This window comes from Protopterus annectens, chromosome 2.part1 (genome assembly GCF_019279795.1).
Source record: "Protopterus annectens isolate FY-2018-M chromosome 2.part1, PAN1.0, whole genome shotgun sequence".
Lineage (NCBI taxonomy): Eukaryota > Metazoa > Chordata > Ceratodontiformes > Protopteridae > Protopterus > Protopterus annectens.
In genome coordinates, this window is record NC_056729.1 from 1,999,646,179 (window position 1) to 1,999,659,891 (window position 13,713).

Below are 13,713 nucleotides of genomic sequence, written 5' to 3' on the forward strand. Positions count from 1 at the left end.
AGTGCAATGGATGCAGGAGCACATGCACAGACAAGTACAGAGAGAGAAAGATGGTGAGAGAGAGAGAGAGTGAGAAACAGTGAAACACTAACAAACAGAAAAATGAAAAGGTAGCAATACCTACAGCACTACATACTTACTAGGAGCAAAAAATGACACCAACATTTTGGGAGAGTCATATAATACACTGCTACTGCTAATCATAGGATCATAGGAAGTTACTAAGCTATTGGCCCTGAGGCCCTTATAAGCCTAGCCAAGAGTTTAGCCCATGTTTAGCCAAGTCACCACCCAATACCCCCGTCCAGCAGGGACACGGGTGGAATCCCATGGTTGCATTTTCTGTTTCCCAGCCAGTTACCAGGTTGTGCTTGAAAAGGGGTAAAGAGGTACTCTGCTTGACATGGAGAGGGAGTTAATTCCACAGATGGGGAGTCTCTGGAAGACAAATCTGTCCTGCCAACAAGTCCTATTGATGTCACAGACCTAGTTGAGGCCTCGTGTGTGGGTTACTTAAGTGGAGCTTGACTTGTGTATATGCAGCAATCCAATCAAGGAAGGGTCCGAGATCATTTGGGCCAGACAGAGGTCACCTCTGAAGAGTCTGTATGAAAATGAGTAGAGGGATAGAGCTTTTAGCCTATCTGTATATGGTACACTTTTGAGGTCCTGGAATGTTCTGGTGAGGAACCTCTGTGATCTCTCCAGCTGCTGTATGTGCTTTGCAAGGTACATGCCGAATGAGGCATTGAACTCAATAATGGGCATTATAAGGGAAGAATACAGGAATGTTATGACCTCCTTGTTGCTGGATGAGATACCCTTACTTATGAGTTGGGCCTTGTAGAAAGCTTTCCATAAAATGGAAGCAACATGGTGGTCAAAAGTCAGGTTTCTATCAACCTGGGTGCCCAAATCCCTCACGACTGATTGTGTCTTTAGGATATTGTTATTAATGTGATAATTTGTGGGGATGTCACTCTCCCCAGATGGGATGACAATGCATTTTTTGGTATTCAGCTTGAGAGCATGTTTCTGGCAGCAGTCATTTGTTTGAGTGAGATCCTCTTGGAGGATATCCACATCACTAGGGGAATTGATGACAGGTGCCCAGGTTGCAGTCATATGCAAACGTGATCAGTCATAGCCCACTGGTTTTGGCCTGCACCTCAGAAAAGTGCATCCCAAATAACAGAGACTCCAAGACCAAACCCTGGTGTATGCCGCTTGTTATAGGTCTACTGCTTGAGATGACTTCCCCTATTTTGACTAGGTGGGTTCTATCAGTGAACCAGTTAGCTACCCATCCGGTAACATACAGATTGATGCCTACTTGAGATGGATTATCTATTATGTCCGAGTGCGGAATAGAGTCAAAGGCTTTGGCCAGGTCAAGTTAAGCAGTGTGCACCATCTTCCCCTCGTCCATGGCTTTGGCGACTGTCTCAAAGCAGTCGACCAATTTAACAGACATGACCTCCCCTTGATGAAGCCAAACTGTGTGGAATTGAGTGTTTGGAGGTTGCCAATGTCCTTGTTAATGAAATTTTACAAATGCATAGCTGCACAAAAAATAAGAAAATTATATATATATATATATATATATATATATATATACATATATATATATATATATATATATATATATATATATATATACATATATATATATATATATATATATATATATATATATATATATATATATATATATATATATATATATATATATATATATATATATATATCTACTTCAGTAGATTGAACTTTTACAGGTTCAAATCACATATGGCCGAGACAATATGTTCGATCTCGTAAAAGTTCGAACACTGAAGTAAAAACAAATAAAACAACATAAAACACAAAACTAAACATCTATAGCATGGGGGCTATGCCCCCTGCACCCCCCACACCCCCTCACTTAAATATACCAACTCCGAGATCACACTACATTGTGGAAATGAGAAATCTTCCCTTTCCGCACTGTACAGAGATCTCCATTCAGTCCGATCAAACTTTTATAAGTTCGAACATATGGTCTTGGCCATATGTGGTTCAAACTTGTAAACGTTCATTCTAATGAAGGGGACCCATACATATATATATATATATATATATATATATATATATGTATATATATATATATATATATATATATATATATATATATATATATATATGTATATATATATATAGATATAGATATATGGGTCCACTTCTAAATTTCAAGATCCCACAGTCTCGACTTTCAATATCCCGAAGCATAATGTCGAGATTGTGGAATCTCGAAATTGTAAAATAAAAAAAAAAGATGATAACATTTAAAAACATGTTTTTGCAAGGGGGGCAAGGCTTCCTGCACCCACCACACCCCCTGCAGCCTAAATATACTAATTCTGTGATCGCCGTACAGTGAAGAGAATGGTAATGTAGATCGCTGTACAGTGCAGAACAGGAACATTATCTTTCTCTTCACTGTAGTGCTATCTCGGAGTTAGTATATTTAATTTGCAGGGGGTGTGGTGGTGCAGAGGGGCTTGCCACCCTCCAAAAACATGTTTTTAAATGTTATCTTTTTTTTTTTTTTTTTTTTTTATGTTTTATGGCATTCTTCTGTCACACACATTACTCCTGACAATCTGTGTCAGGTGACTGGTTCCCCTCTGATTCCAGCTTTAACACTATCATTCAGATTTCCGTTCTCCTCAACCCATTCTCCCAGAGACTTGAAGTTGTCACCCTGTTCCACTATTTTCCCTGCTATGTCAATTTTCATCTTTTTCTGATTTTCCCCATTTGCTGCCATTACATCTGTCATATCTGTCCACAGTTTAATCCTATTTACCTTTTATTTTGCATTTCATTCCATTTCCCAATCATTTGCTGAAATTCTTGTTCACAGACTGATTGCAATGCCCCGTTATCTTCATACAGCAGCTTTGATTACCTGTCCCCTCTGTCCTGTTTGCTAATGTAGCAGTCTTACTTTTTACTATTCTGTGTATTCATTTATCATTCACCCTTTTCATAACTTTCATGCAATGTAACAGGAGTTTGATATCTCTGTACTGCCAACAGTTGTGGATGTCATCAGAATGAAAAGACGTGGGTTTACAACTGAAGCATGATGCGCATCCACTGCCACTGGCAGCTCCTTTGTAGGTCCGAATACTGTTTGTACTTATGTCAATAGGTCCTTGTACATAGCCTGCCCTAACTCTACAAATGTTTTCAGAACTTTGAACCATCCTAGGACTGTCCAAATCAGCTTTCATGGAACCTAGTCATATCCTTTCTTAATGTCTGTGAATGTTCAGTGGGACTTTTCCTCATCTGTAGCTGCTTCTCAGTTATTTGTCTCACAGAAAACATTAAGCCAGCTGTGTTGCTCTACAGTTGGCATAACGGTTAAGACCTTTGCCTCTCATGCATAAGGTACAAGGTTTGATCTTGATCTCACGCCCGTGCCTGAAGAGAATTTGCATGTTCTTAATGTGCTTGTGGGATTCCTTCTACTTCGGAAAGTATGTTTATTTTACTTTATTTTACATTTGTTTACCAGGAAAGTCCAGTTGGACATGTGTCCTTTTTCAGTGGAGGCCTGGGGAGAAAAGCTCAAGTGACAGACAGTACATATTATATTAATACAAAACTTCAAAACATTAATTTGTCACATCAAAACTTTAAAATATTATGTTGAGTGTTTCCAACTCAAATTTGCCCACGGATAGAGTTGTGAGCAACAGCACAGACTCTAGATGGTGGCTATAGGAGGAAGAGTTGTATAAATCAACTATTTTCGGCAACAAATCAGCTACTTTTGGCAACAACTGTGAGAACATGGATCACAGACTGTGTGCTGTATTGGGGTTAGCACTTGACAGTGTAAAAATTGTCTTTAATTTAGTTATTTTGACTAATGTCACTAAAAGCAGGCATGATTATTTGCCAGCAATAAGTGGGTTGGGGATCTGGTCTGTTCTAACTAACAGCAGGGGCCCATGTTAATGGTGGGAGGGGTGTATGCATTGTACTTTAAACTCTTTCCTAAGTAACTACTTGGTTGTCTTGTCAAGTAGTCATTTGTTTTTCTACAGTACCTTTTACTATATTTTTGCTGTCTGTGCTCTCATGTGCTCAATGCAGCTATTTCCTATACAATTATAATGCTGCTGTTTGGCAATGTAAACATTTCTTCTTGATTTGGACAGAAGGCAGACATTAGAGAGTGCAAATTGAGCAATTACCCTGGGACCCAGCCATCTGGGAGTCATTTCATGGCAAAGCTAAGTTCAGCTCCACTCACAAAACATGTCTCTTACCAAAGCCTGAAGTCATTGGCTGGAATGCTACCTATACTCCATTTTTCCAACTGCATGTGCTTGTGGCTCTGATGCAATGGTTTCAGATATCTGAACGGCAATTGCTGCTATTCTAAAGTGCTTCAAACCTTGGGTTCAAAAAGTGCCAGGACAAGCTTTATTTGGCTTGTGTGCTTGCATAGAATTGAATAGTAACTCATGAATTGAAAAAAATTTGTTTTGGGAGCTGTGTTCATGGAAGTAGTGTTTAATATATACAGAACTGGAGCATTTGAATTTTAAGTAGTCAGAATTGTTCTATAAAATACGTTATAACAAGAAACTGAGTTCACATTATTATGTCTGCTTCAAGGTGGTGCTAGATGCAGTAAAACTTCAGTGTATGTATAAAACAAGTTAAAATATACTATATTTGCAATTATTATTAATGCTATTATTATAATTAGTGGAGGTAGTCGTAGTAGTCATAGAAGTAGCAATAGTATTTGTGATAACCAGACATCTGAAGTGTCCACAGTCAGTAAAATGTCTGTACTTGGGGGATATAGAGTCAGTATGTAAATAAAAGTGACTGGCCACCTACTGTAGTTTCATTAATTCACTGATATGACCTTGCAGGCCTACCTTCCATTTGTGTGGAACATGTTGGAATATCTTATTATGGACATTTGTTTATCACAATATGACTTTGCAGGCCTACCTTTCATTTGTGTGGAACATGTTGGAATATCTTATTATGGGTATTTGTTCATTACATGACCTTGACTATTATTATTCCTATTATTTATTATGATCAGATGTTCGAGATATACATAGTAGATTAAGTGGCTATAGCTGGTGGATACACATGCAATGTTTGAAAGAAGGTGACCGATCCCCTACTGTCTTTTGATTAAGTCATTGCTCTGTCTTTGTAGGCCTAATGCACATTTATGTGAATAAAGTATGATTACATGAGTCATGAGGAGAAGTCAGGAGGAGAAGGTAAACATTTGCACCACACCACACTCATCACATAGTCTCACTAAATCTACACCACTAAAATCCACACATAGTAACACAAAAACATTCGCAGAGGCTTTCAATAATAATCTGTCTAAGCAACAGAGACCTCCAAAGCAGAAACGCAAGCAGCCTCCATCCCCCAACACAACCCAAATAACACATAGCCCACAGACTCAGTGTGCCACTCAACCACAGCCAATAAGGCAAAACAACGTGCCCAACACACTAGTCATAGGTGACTCTATAGTCAGGCACACTGATGTCCCACTCATCAGGCTAAACAAGAAGAAGGTTACTGTCAACTGCCTGTTGGGTGCCAGGATCCGCCACATAACCCACGCACTCAGGTCACTCCACAACAAGTACAAATATGACTCTGTCATTGTCCATGTTGGTGTGAATGACCTGAGATGTATCTCCCTGGACTACATGAAAAGAGACATGGAAGAGCTCTGCGATCTTGTAGCCCAGGCAGGTATGACCCTAGCCCTGAGTAGCACTCTGCCATCACCCCGAATGATACCGCAGTGCAAGGACAAAATGATTGACTTCAACAATGGGGTAAGCTTCTGGTGTCATTCTAAGGGGATCCAGTATCTGTCTGGTTGGGATGACATGGTCGACAGACCACGATGCTTTGCCACAGATGGCCTGCATCTGTCGCCCCTGGGATTCTGGATATTGGCTAAGGCTCTTGCTGCTCCTATAGTGCCATTTTTGGGCAAGGTTCAAATAACAAATTCACCACTGTAACAGGAACAGGTAAGGAAAAACTGAGGGTAATGCTACTCAATGCTAGAAGTCTAAATCTCAAAATGCACTCACTCGAGGCACTCCTTAAAATGAAGAACATCGATATCTGTGCAGTGACTGAGACCTGGTTCAAGGCTCCAGAGAGCACCCCTGCACTACCAGGCTATAACTCATACCACACATTTCGGCCACGTAACCTGAACCGAAAAATGAAAGGCAGAGGTGTGTCCATATTCATTAAGGATATCCACACCTCCAGGCTAGTTGCTCAGCATAATGCATCCAAGGTTATCCAAGTGCAACTAACTCTGGGCAAAACTGAAATCCAAATTGTAGCTTGCTACAGATCCCCCACCATGCCCCAGGATTCCCACTCCTCTTTTCTTGATGTACTGGAAAATATTAGGGGTCAACCAAACACCTTAATAATGGGCAACTTCAACTACCCCACCATTAACTGGGAAAACTACTCATGTACCAACTCCTTAGCTCAACACTTTCTGGAATTCGTAAACTCCAATGCCCTGGATCAACTCATCTACACCACCACCAAAGAACAACACTATCCTAGACCTAGTCATTACCAACATGAGTGACCGGTGGTCCACACCTGAAGTTAACTCCTCGTTGGTCCAATCCGATCATAAGCTAATCATCCTTGATATCAACATCCCATCCCCACATCCCATTAAGGAAACTACGGTAAAAAAATTTTCCAAAGCCAACTTCATGCTTCTTAAGACAGAAGTGGTGAACTTCATGACACCCATGCAGATGGACAATACAGTTACAACTGCTGAATCCTACACAAATGCACTCTATAAGCACTTACACGAGTGCATGGATCATGCTATCCCAAACAGAATCAAGATGCTATCCTTAAAAAAAAAGAAAGCCAATCTAGTGGTCCCCTGCCATAAACAAACTGTACAACAGAAGGAAGAAACTGTTGCAAAAGAGAGTAAAATCCCATGAGTGGAGGAGCTCCTTGGTCAGCCTCAGTATGAAGCTGAGATCCCTTATAAGATCCTCCAAAGCTAGCTACAAAAACAAAATCACCACTAATTCTAAGGACAACCACAAAGCATTCTATAGCTATGTCAAGAATCTTGATGACAACACCCAGATCTGCTCTGAGTTACAGCACGAAGGCATGAAAATCACAGGACCAACTGACATTGCCAACATCCTGGCAGATAGGTTCAGTGCTAACTTTACCCCCCCCCCCCAAAGGGCCCATATCTGTACAGGAAGAATGCAGTGTCCCTGTAATCACAACTACGCAGGTAAAAGCTGCACTCTCTAAAGCCAAAAACACAGCATCCGTGGGACCGAACAACATCCCAGGCTGCGTTTTACATGAACTTCAGAATGAACTGGCTCCCCACTTAAACACCATGTTCAATAATAGCCTCTCATCAGGCTTTGTGCCCACTGAATGGTGCACAGCAACAGTTATCCCAGTCCACAAATGGGGAGCCACCACTGATCCCGGGAACTATCGACCTATTAGCCTGATGAGCCTGGTCGGCAAGGCCATGGAACGTCTCTTCATGGAACTCATAAACAAAGACATTGGCAACCTCCAAACTCTAGATCCCACCCAGTTCAGGTTTGTGAAAGGCAGATCATGCCTCCTGAACCTGATTGACTTCTTTGAGGCAGTCACCAAAGCCGTAGATGAGGGTAAGGTGGTTCACACAGCCTATCTTGACCTCGCCAAGGCTTTCGACACCATCCCCCATTCTGGAATTATAGCTAAACTCACTAAACTAGGTATAAATCCCTACGTCACAAGATGGGTTGCCAACTGGCTCACTGACAGAACCCACACTGTAAAAGTTGCAGACTCCAAATCTGACCTCAAAGCAGTGACAAGTGGAGTACCACAGGGTTCTGTCCTGGGACCTCTCCTGATTGGTATCTAATTCTCTGAAGTACAGGCTAACACAGAAGGCCTCTGGCTAATGAAGTTCACAGATGACTGCAAACTAGGAGTCATAGTCAAGTCCCCAAATGATGTGGACATCCTACAGAAGGGCCTCGCTGAGACAGATGCCTGGTGTCATTTGGTAAAAACTCTGTACCCATGAACTACCACATAGGCAGCAATCTACTTAACATCAAATGTGTGATAAGAGACCTCGGGACCCAGGTGGACAGTAAACTCTCCTTTGATAGTCACATTGCCACAGTAGTCAGGAAGTCCTTCTACGTGGCACACCTCATCATAAAAGGGTTTTCATCCAGGAAAAAAGAGGTCATTGTTCCCCTCTACTCGACACTCATTAGACCCATTATAGAGTACAACGCCCCTTGGGATGTACCTCACAAGACATCTGCAGAAGCTGGAAAGGCCACAGAAGTACCTCACAAAGAGGATTACTGGCCTCAAACAAATGCCCTACACTGACCACCTCAAAAAACTCCAGCTTTACTCCGTAACATCCCACCTACTCTGAGGTGATCTCTGCCTAATATATAAAGCTATGTCAAACCCACAGCTGTTGGACATGCTACACCTAAAGAAATCCCAATCCCTCTGAGATACATGCTCTAGTGACCTAAACCTTGTCACCACAATAAACAGGACATGCTGGAGGGATAGATTCCTGTCCCAGAGACTTCCCATACTCTGGAACAGGCTACCCATCTATGTCAAGCAAAGTTCTTCATTAGCACTCTTCAAGAAAAATCTTGACGAGTGGATGGGAAATAGGAAATACACCCCGTGGACCACTTCTGTGTCTCTGCTCATTAGTGGCACAGGAAAATAACTTTCTTGGGTGGCGTAAGCCAGGGAACATTGTTGGCTAGGCTTACGTAGCCCCTTAGGCCGATAGCCTAGTACCTACCTATGAACCTATGAACCTGCCTTAATATGACCATTTATCACATTCACGCATATGAGGTGTACACAGTAAATAAGTTTGTGAATAAAAGAAATTGACATCTGCTATTTAATTGAAAATAAAAATAATTTTTCTGGCTTGGCAGGGGTAGTGCCATTGTGTGTCTATCTGTGTGTGTGTTTGCGTGTGTATTCATGCCCATGCAGGTGGGGAGGATAGATTTGCAGGAATAAACTGCTATCATGTTTCTGTATGAAGACATTTGTGTGCAATTGTGTTACCCCTTCACAGACAAAGTAGAGGTGTTGCTTTAATTGAGTCATTCATACCACATTGCTCATAATTTTGGGCATATCTTGATTTGGCTTCTGTATTTCCCAATGCCCCCCATCCCGGGGGTAGGATGTTGGCATAATGGTTAAGGTGTTTGCCTTATAAACCAAAGGTGCAGGGTTTGATTCTCACATGGGTAACTGGCTAGGCTTAAAATGGCCCACAAAGGCAGTTAGCCTAGTACTAATCTATGAACCAATAGAGTTTGCCAACTCAACCCTAGATTTTGTGGGGATACCCCTAGACTAGTATAACCACACTGTGCAGCCACACCATTTGAGTGGAAGGGGAACCAGCTAATTCAATGAACTGATTAAGGTAGGGCTTGTACTGCTTCTCCTGTGGATCACTAAGGAAAAACATTATCAAAGTAAGTGTCATTTATCATCAGTAAGGTAAAACATTACCAAAGTAAGTGTCATTTATCATCACTAAGGAAAAACATTACCAAAGTAAGTGTCATTTATCATCACTAAGAAAAAACATTATTAAAGTAAGTGTCATTTATCATCACTAAGGTAAGCCATTACCAAAGTAAGTGTCATTTATCATCACTAAGATAAAACATTACCAAAGTAAGTGTAATTTATCATCACTAAGGTAAAACATTATCAAAGTAAGTGTCATTTATCATCACTAAGGTAAACCATTACCAAAGTAAGTGTCATTTATCATCACTAAGGTAAAACATTACCAAAGTAAGTGTCATTTATCATCACTAAGGAAAAACATTACCAAAGTAAGTGTCATTTATCATCACTAAGGTAAACCATTACCAAAGTAAGTGTCATTTATCATCACTAAGGTAAACCATTACCAAAGTAAGTGTCATTTATCATCACTAAGGTAAACCATTACCAAAGTAAGTGTCATTTATCATCACTAAGGTAAAACATTACCAAAGTTAATGTCATTTATCATCACTAAGGTAAAACATTACCAAAGTAAGTGTCATTTATCATCACTAAGGAAAAACATTATCAAAGTGTCATTTATCATCACTAAGGTAAACCATTACCAAAGTAAGTGTCATTTATCATCACTAAGGTAAAACATTACCAAAGTTAATGTCATTTATCATCACTAAGGTAAAACATTACCAAAGTAAGTGTCATTTATCAGAATGGGTACAACGGACTGAAACTAGTATTTGTTGCATTTTTACAAACACTGTTAAGACATAATTCATGTTTTGACTTTCTGATTTTTGCTTTAGCATTATGATTTCATTGCAACCTTACATCATATTTCTTTAGATTCATTTTATTTCTATGTGCATATCTTCTTTTTGTCTTACAGGGGGCAACTAAATACCATAAAATCACAAATACATTGGCAAAGTGTGAAATTCTATGTTGCATTTTGTTTCCAGTGAAGTGGGGTGTTATATGGCTTGTCACCACTTTACAGGTAAGCTTCCTGTCAGGAATGAATATGTATTAATTTACCATTGTAATACAACTAAAATCTGTATCAATTTTACCAGGGAAAGAAATGTTTGGGTCTCTAATTTTATTCCAATCTCCCTTCCTCCATCAAATTCATTACATGAACTTGTGTGTGTGTGTGTGTGTGTGTGTGTGTGTGTGTGTGTGTGTGAGTGTGTGTGTTCATAGGTTCATAGGTAGGTACTAGGCTATCGGCCCAAGGGCCTAAGTAAGCCTAGCCATCAAGATTCCCTGACTTACGCCACCCAAGAAAGTTATTTTCCTGTGCCCCTGTCGAGCAGAGCCACAGAAGTGATCCCCAGGGTGTATTTCCTATTTCCCATCCACTCATCAAGATTTTTCTTGGCGTAGATACGAAATAGTACAGCATTCATACCCACATACGCACACAAGCTAAACTATCTGTTAAGCACTGCAATGGACACTCAAAACAGAGTAAGCTATTAAAATATAAAAATATATATGAAATTGTCAATAACAAGGACACACATCAGTATTATGATTTCTGAACTATATAGCAGACCAGACTAACTCACCATGATTTGTTCATTTTTTTCCTCTAAAGCTTTGTCAGCACCATGTGACCTCTGGACATTCTGCTATGTAACATACATTAACCCTAGAATATACACAGTACACTGTCTCATAGCCTGAAGGACATACATAACAGCTTTACAGAATTTATAATACACATAAAATAATCAGTAGATGATATACTATACAATATTGTACTTTAGAAGTAAGACAGATGATAATGGCATACCCAAGCCATATCAAAAGCTAAGTGCATCTAGGAAGTAAAAATTTCCAAAAGGAGTAACAGAGATAAACTAATCATTTAACACTGATAACTGCAGCGGCAAGATGCAGGCATTTCCAAATCTATATAATACCAGTGATACAGCATACCAACTTTACTAAAACAGAGAAATAGGCTGCGAGTATAAAATCAATGTACAGCTAGTCAGATACAGTTATTAGTTATTAAAGTGTATGTCTGTCTGTCTATATATTTGAAATCATCTGTTAAGTGAATGCTCTAGGAAAGTATTTTGACATACTTTTCTGAGAAGCTTTAAATATTTTAAGTGGTTTTAGGTAGGTGGGCCTGTTGTTTTCCTTGGTAACAGCAACAAGCTTGCATGGTCTATTGTATGGCATATTTTTTGTCACATGCTTTACAATGGACATATACATTTGGTTATATGTCACATTTCTTGAATATGAGCTTTTAAATGTTGAGTTTCCATAATCTTCCGATTAACCACCATCTAACCTCACATCAGAGTATTGCTCTAAATACTTCATACATAAATCATCAGTTTCTCCCATTGTAGTCTTCCTGCAACTCCTGAGTATGGTAATGCACATTGCCCTCCAGTCTCTGGCAACATGGCTCAACAGTCCACTCTCACTCTATCTGTGTCTGGTCTGATTGCATTATGTATTCTAAGGGGTGCATGTCTGAACATTGAATGCTCAAAACATTGATCTTCAGAACCAGTGAATACAGAACATTGAAATGCCAGAATGTTGATCTGCCTTAAAACCAAAAAGTAGAGCACAGAATGTACTTTTTTTAGGAGGGACACTGCCCTGAACTCCCGACACCCACTGCTAATTATATATACTAACTCCAAGATTACACTACTCTGAGAATCAGCAAAACTCCAGTGCCAACTGTACATCATTCAATTACCCACTTCCACTTAACAGTGTGCTTTCTGTAAAAACAAGTACACACCAGCTTAGAAGACCATTCACTCACTTAATGAGTGTTGTTCCCTCAGTGGAATTCCCAACCAGCAACAGTGCAGTATAAGTACAACGTCCCTGATACCATTCAAAACATGGACATTGCTACCCCAACCAGCCTAGAAGACCATCCACTCACTTAATGAGTGTTGTTCCCTCGGTGGAATTCCCAACCAGCAACAGTGCAGTATAAGTACAACGTATGTTACACTGTGTACTCAGGAATCTTACCACTCTAAAACCAGTTGGTGTAGACCTTAACTTGTAACCATTGTATGCCTATGTAAAGGTACTGCCCCTGGTCAGCTATAGCACTCCCTGTACACCCCACCCCACTACCCCTGTTCTCTCTCTTGTTCAAATCACTCACCTTCCCTCATAACCTTTCTCCCACCCACGTTCTCTGCCCGTTCTTTCCCTATACTCTCATAGCCTTCTATTGCCTCACTCCACACAGCCATACCTGTTTGTGTCCTCCCTCTGACCTCTCTCTTACTGATAGAATCCCTCTGTCCTCTCTCCCACTCATAAGATCCCCACTCTCACCTTTCCCTACTATAATCTCCTTCCATCCACCTCTATAACCTTGCTCTCAACCTAGCAACTGTCAGCCTCTCTGCTTAGTTTGTGCACAGTTACATTCAAAGCAGGCCCCTGGACATTAACCACAGCATACTCTCCACTATAACACACAATTCTACCCCCTTACTGATAGATTTTTTTCTCTTCTAGTTTGCTAGAACTACTTGAGTGTGCTGCCTTGCTTCGTTCGCTATGCTCACTTTGCTCCTCTATCCTACCCCATTCCCACCCACCCCTAATTCAATTTCATTTATACTGTGTAGACCTCTCCCCCAACACATCCATCTCACAGTTACCCAATCAAACCTCACTTACCAGCCCTGACTAACAGTCCCTAATCAACACCAGCATACTTTGAATATAAATATGACTCCTACAACAACCTACCTACTCCTCCACCTCAACAACATGTCTTATATACACTTCTCCCACCTACTAAAATTCTTATATTGCTCATCAACCATCTTCTCTCTCCTTCTTCTGTCACTCCTCTCCTCTTACCACATACATCTTAATACTACCTCTACTCCGCCATGGCAAACAGATTCCACAACTAGTCCAAGACAGGAAGAACAATTTCCTATATCACCCTACAACCTTTCCTCCACCCAATCTCTCACCTCCCTTTACAATACCCTAAAGTACAAGACCAGTACCCCAACC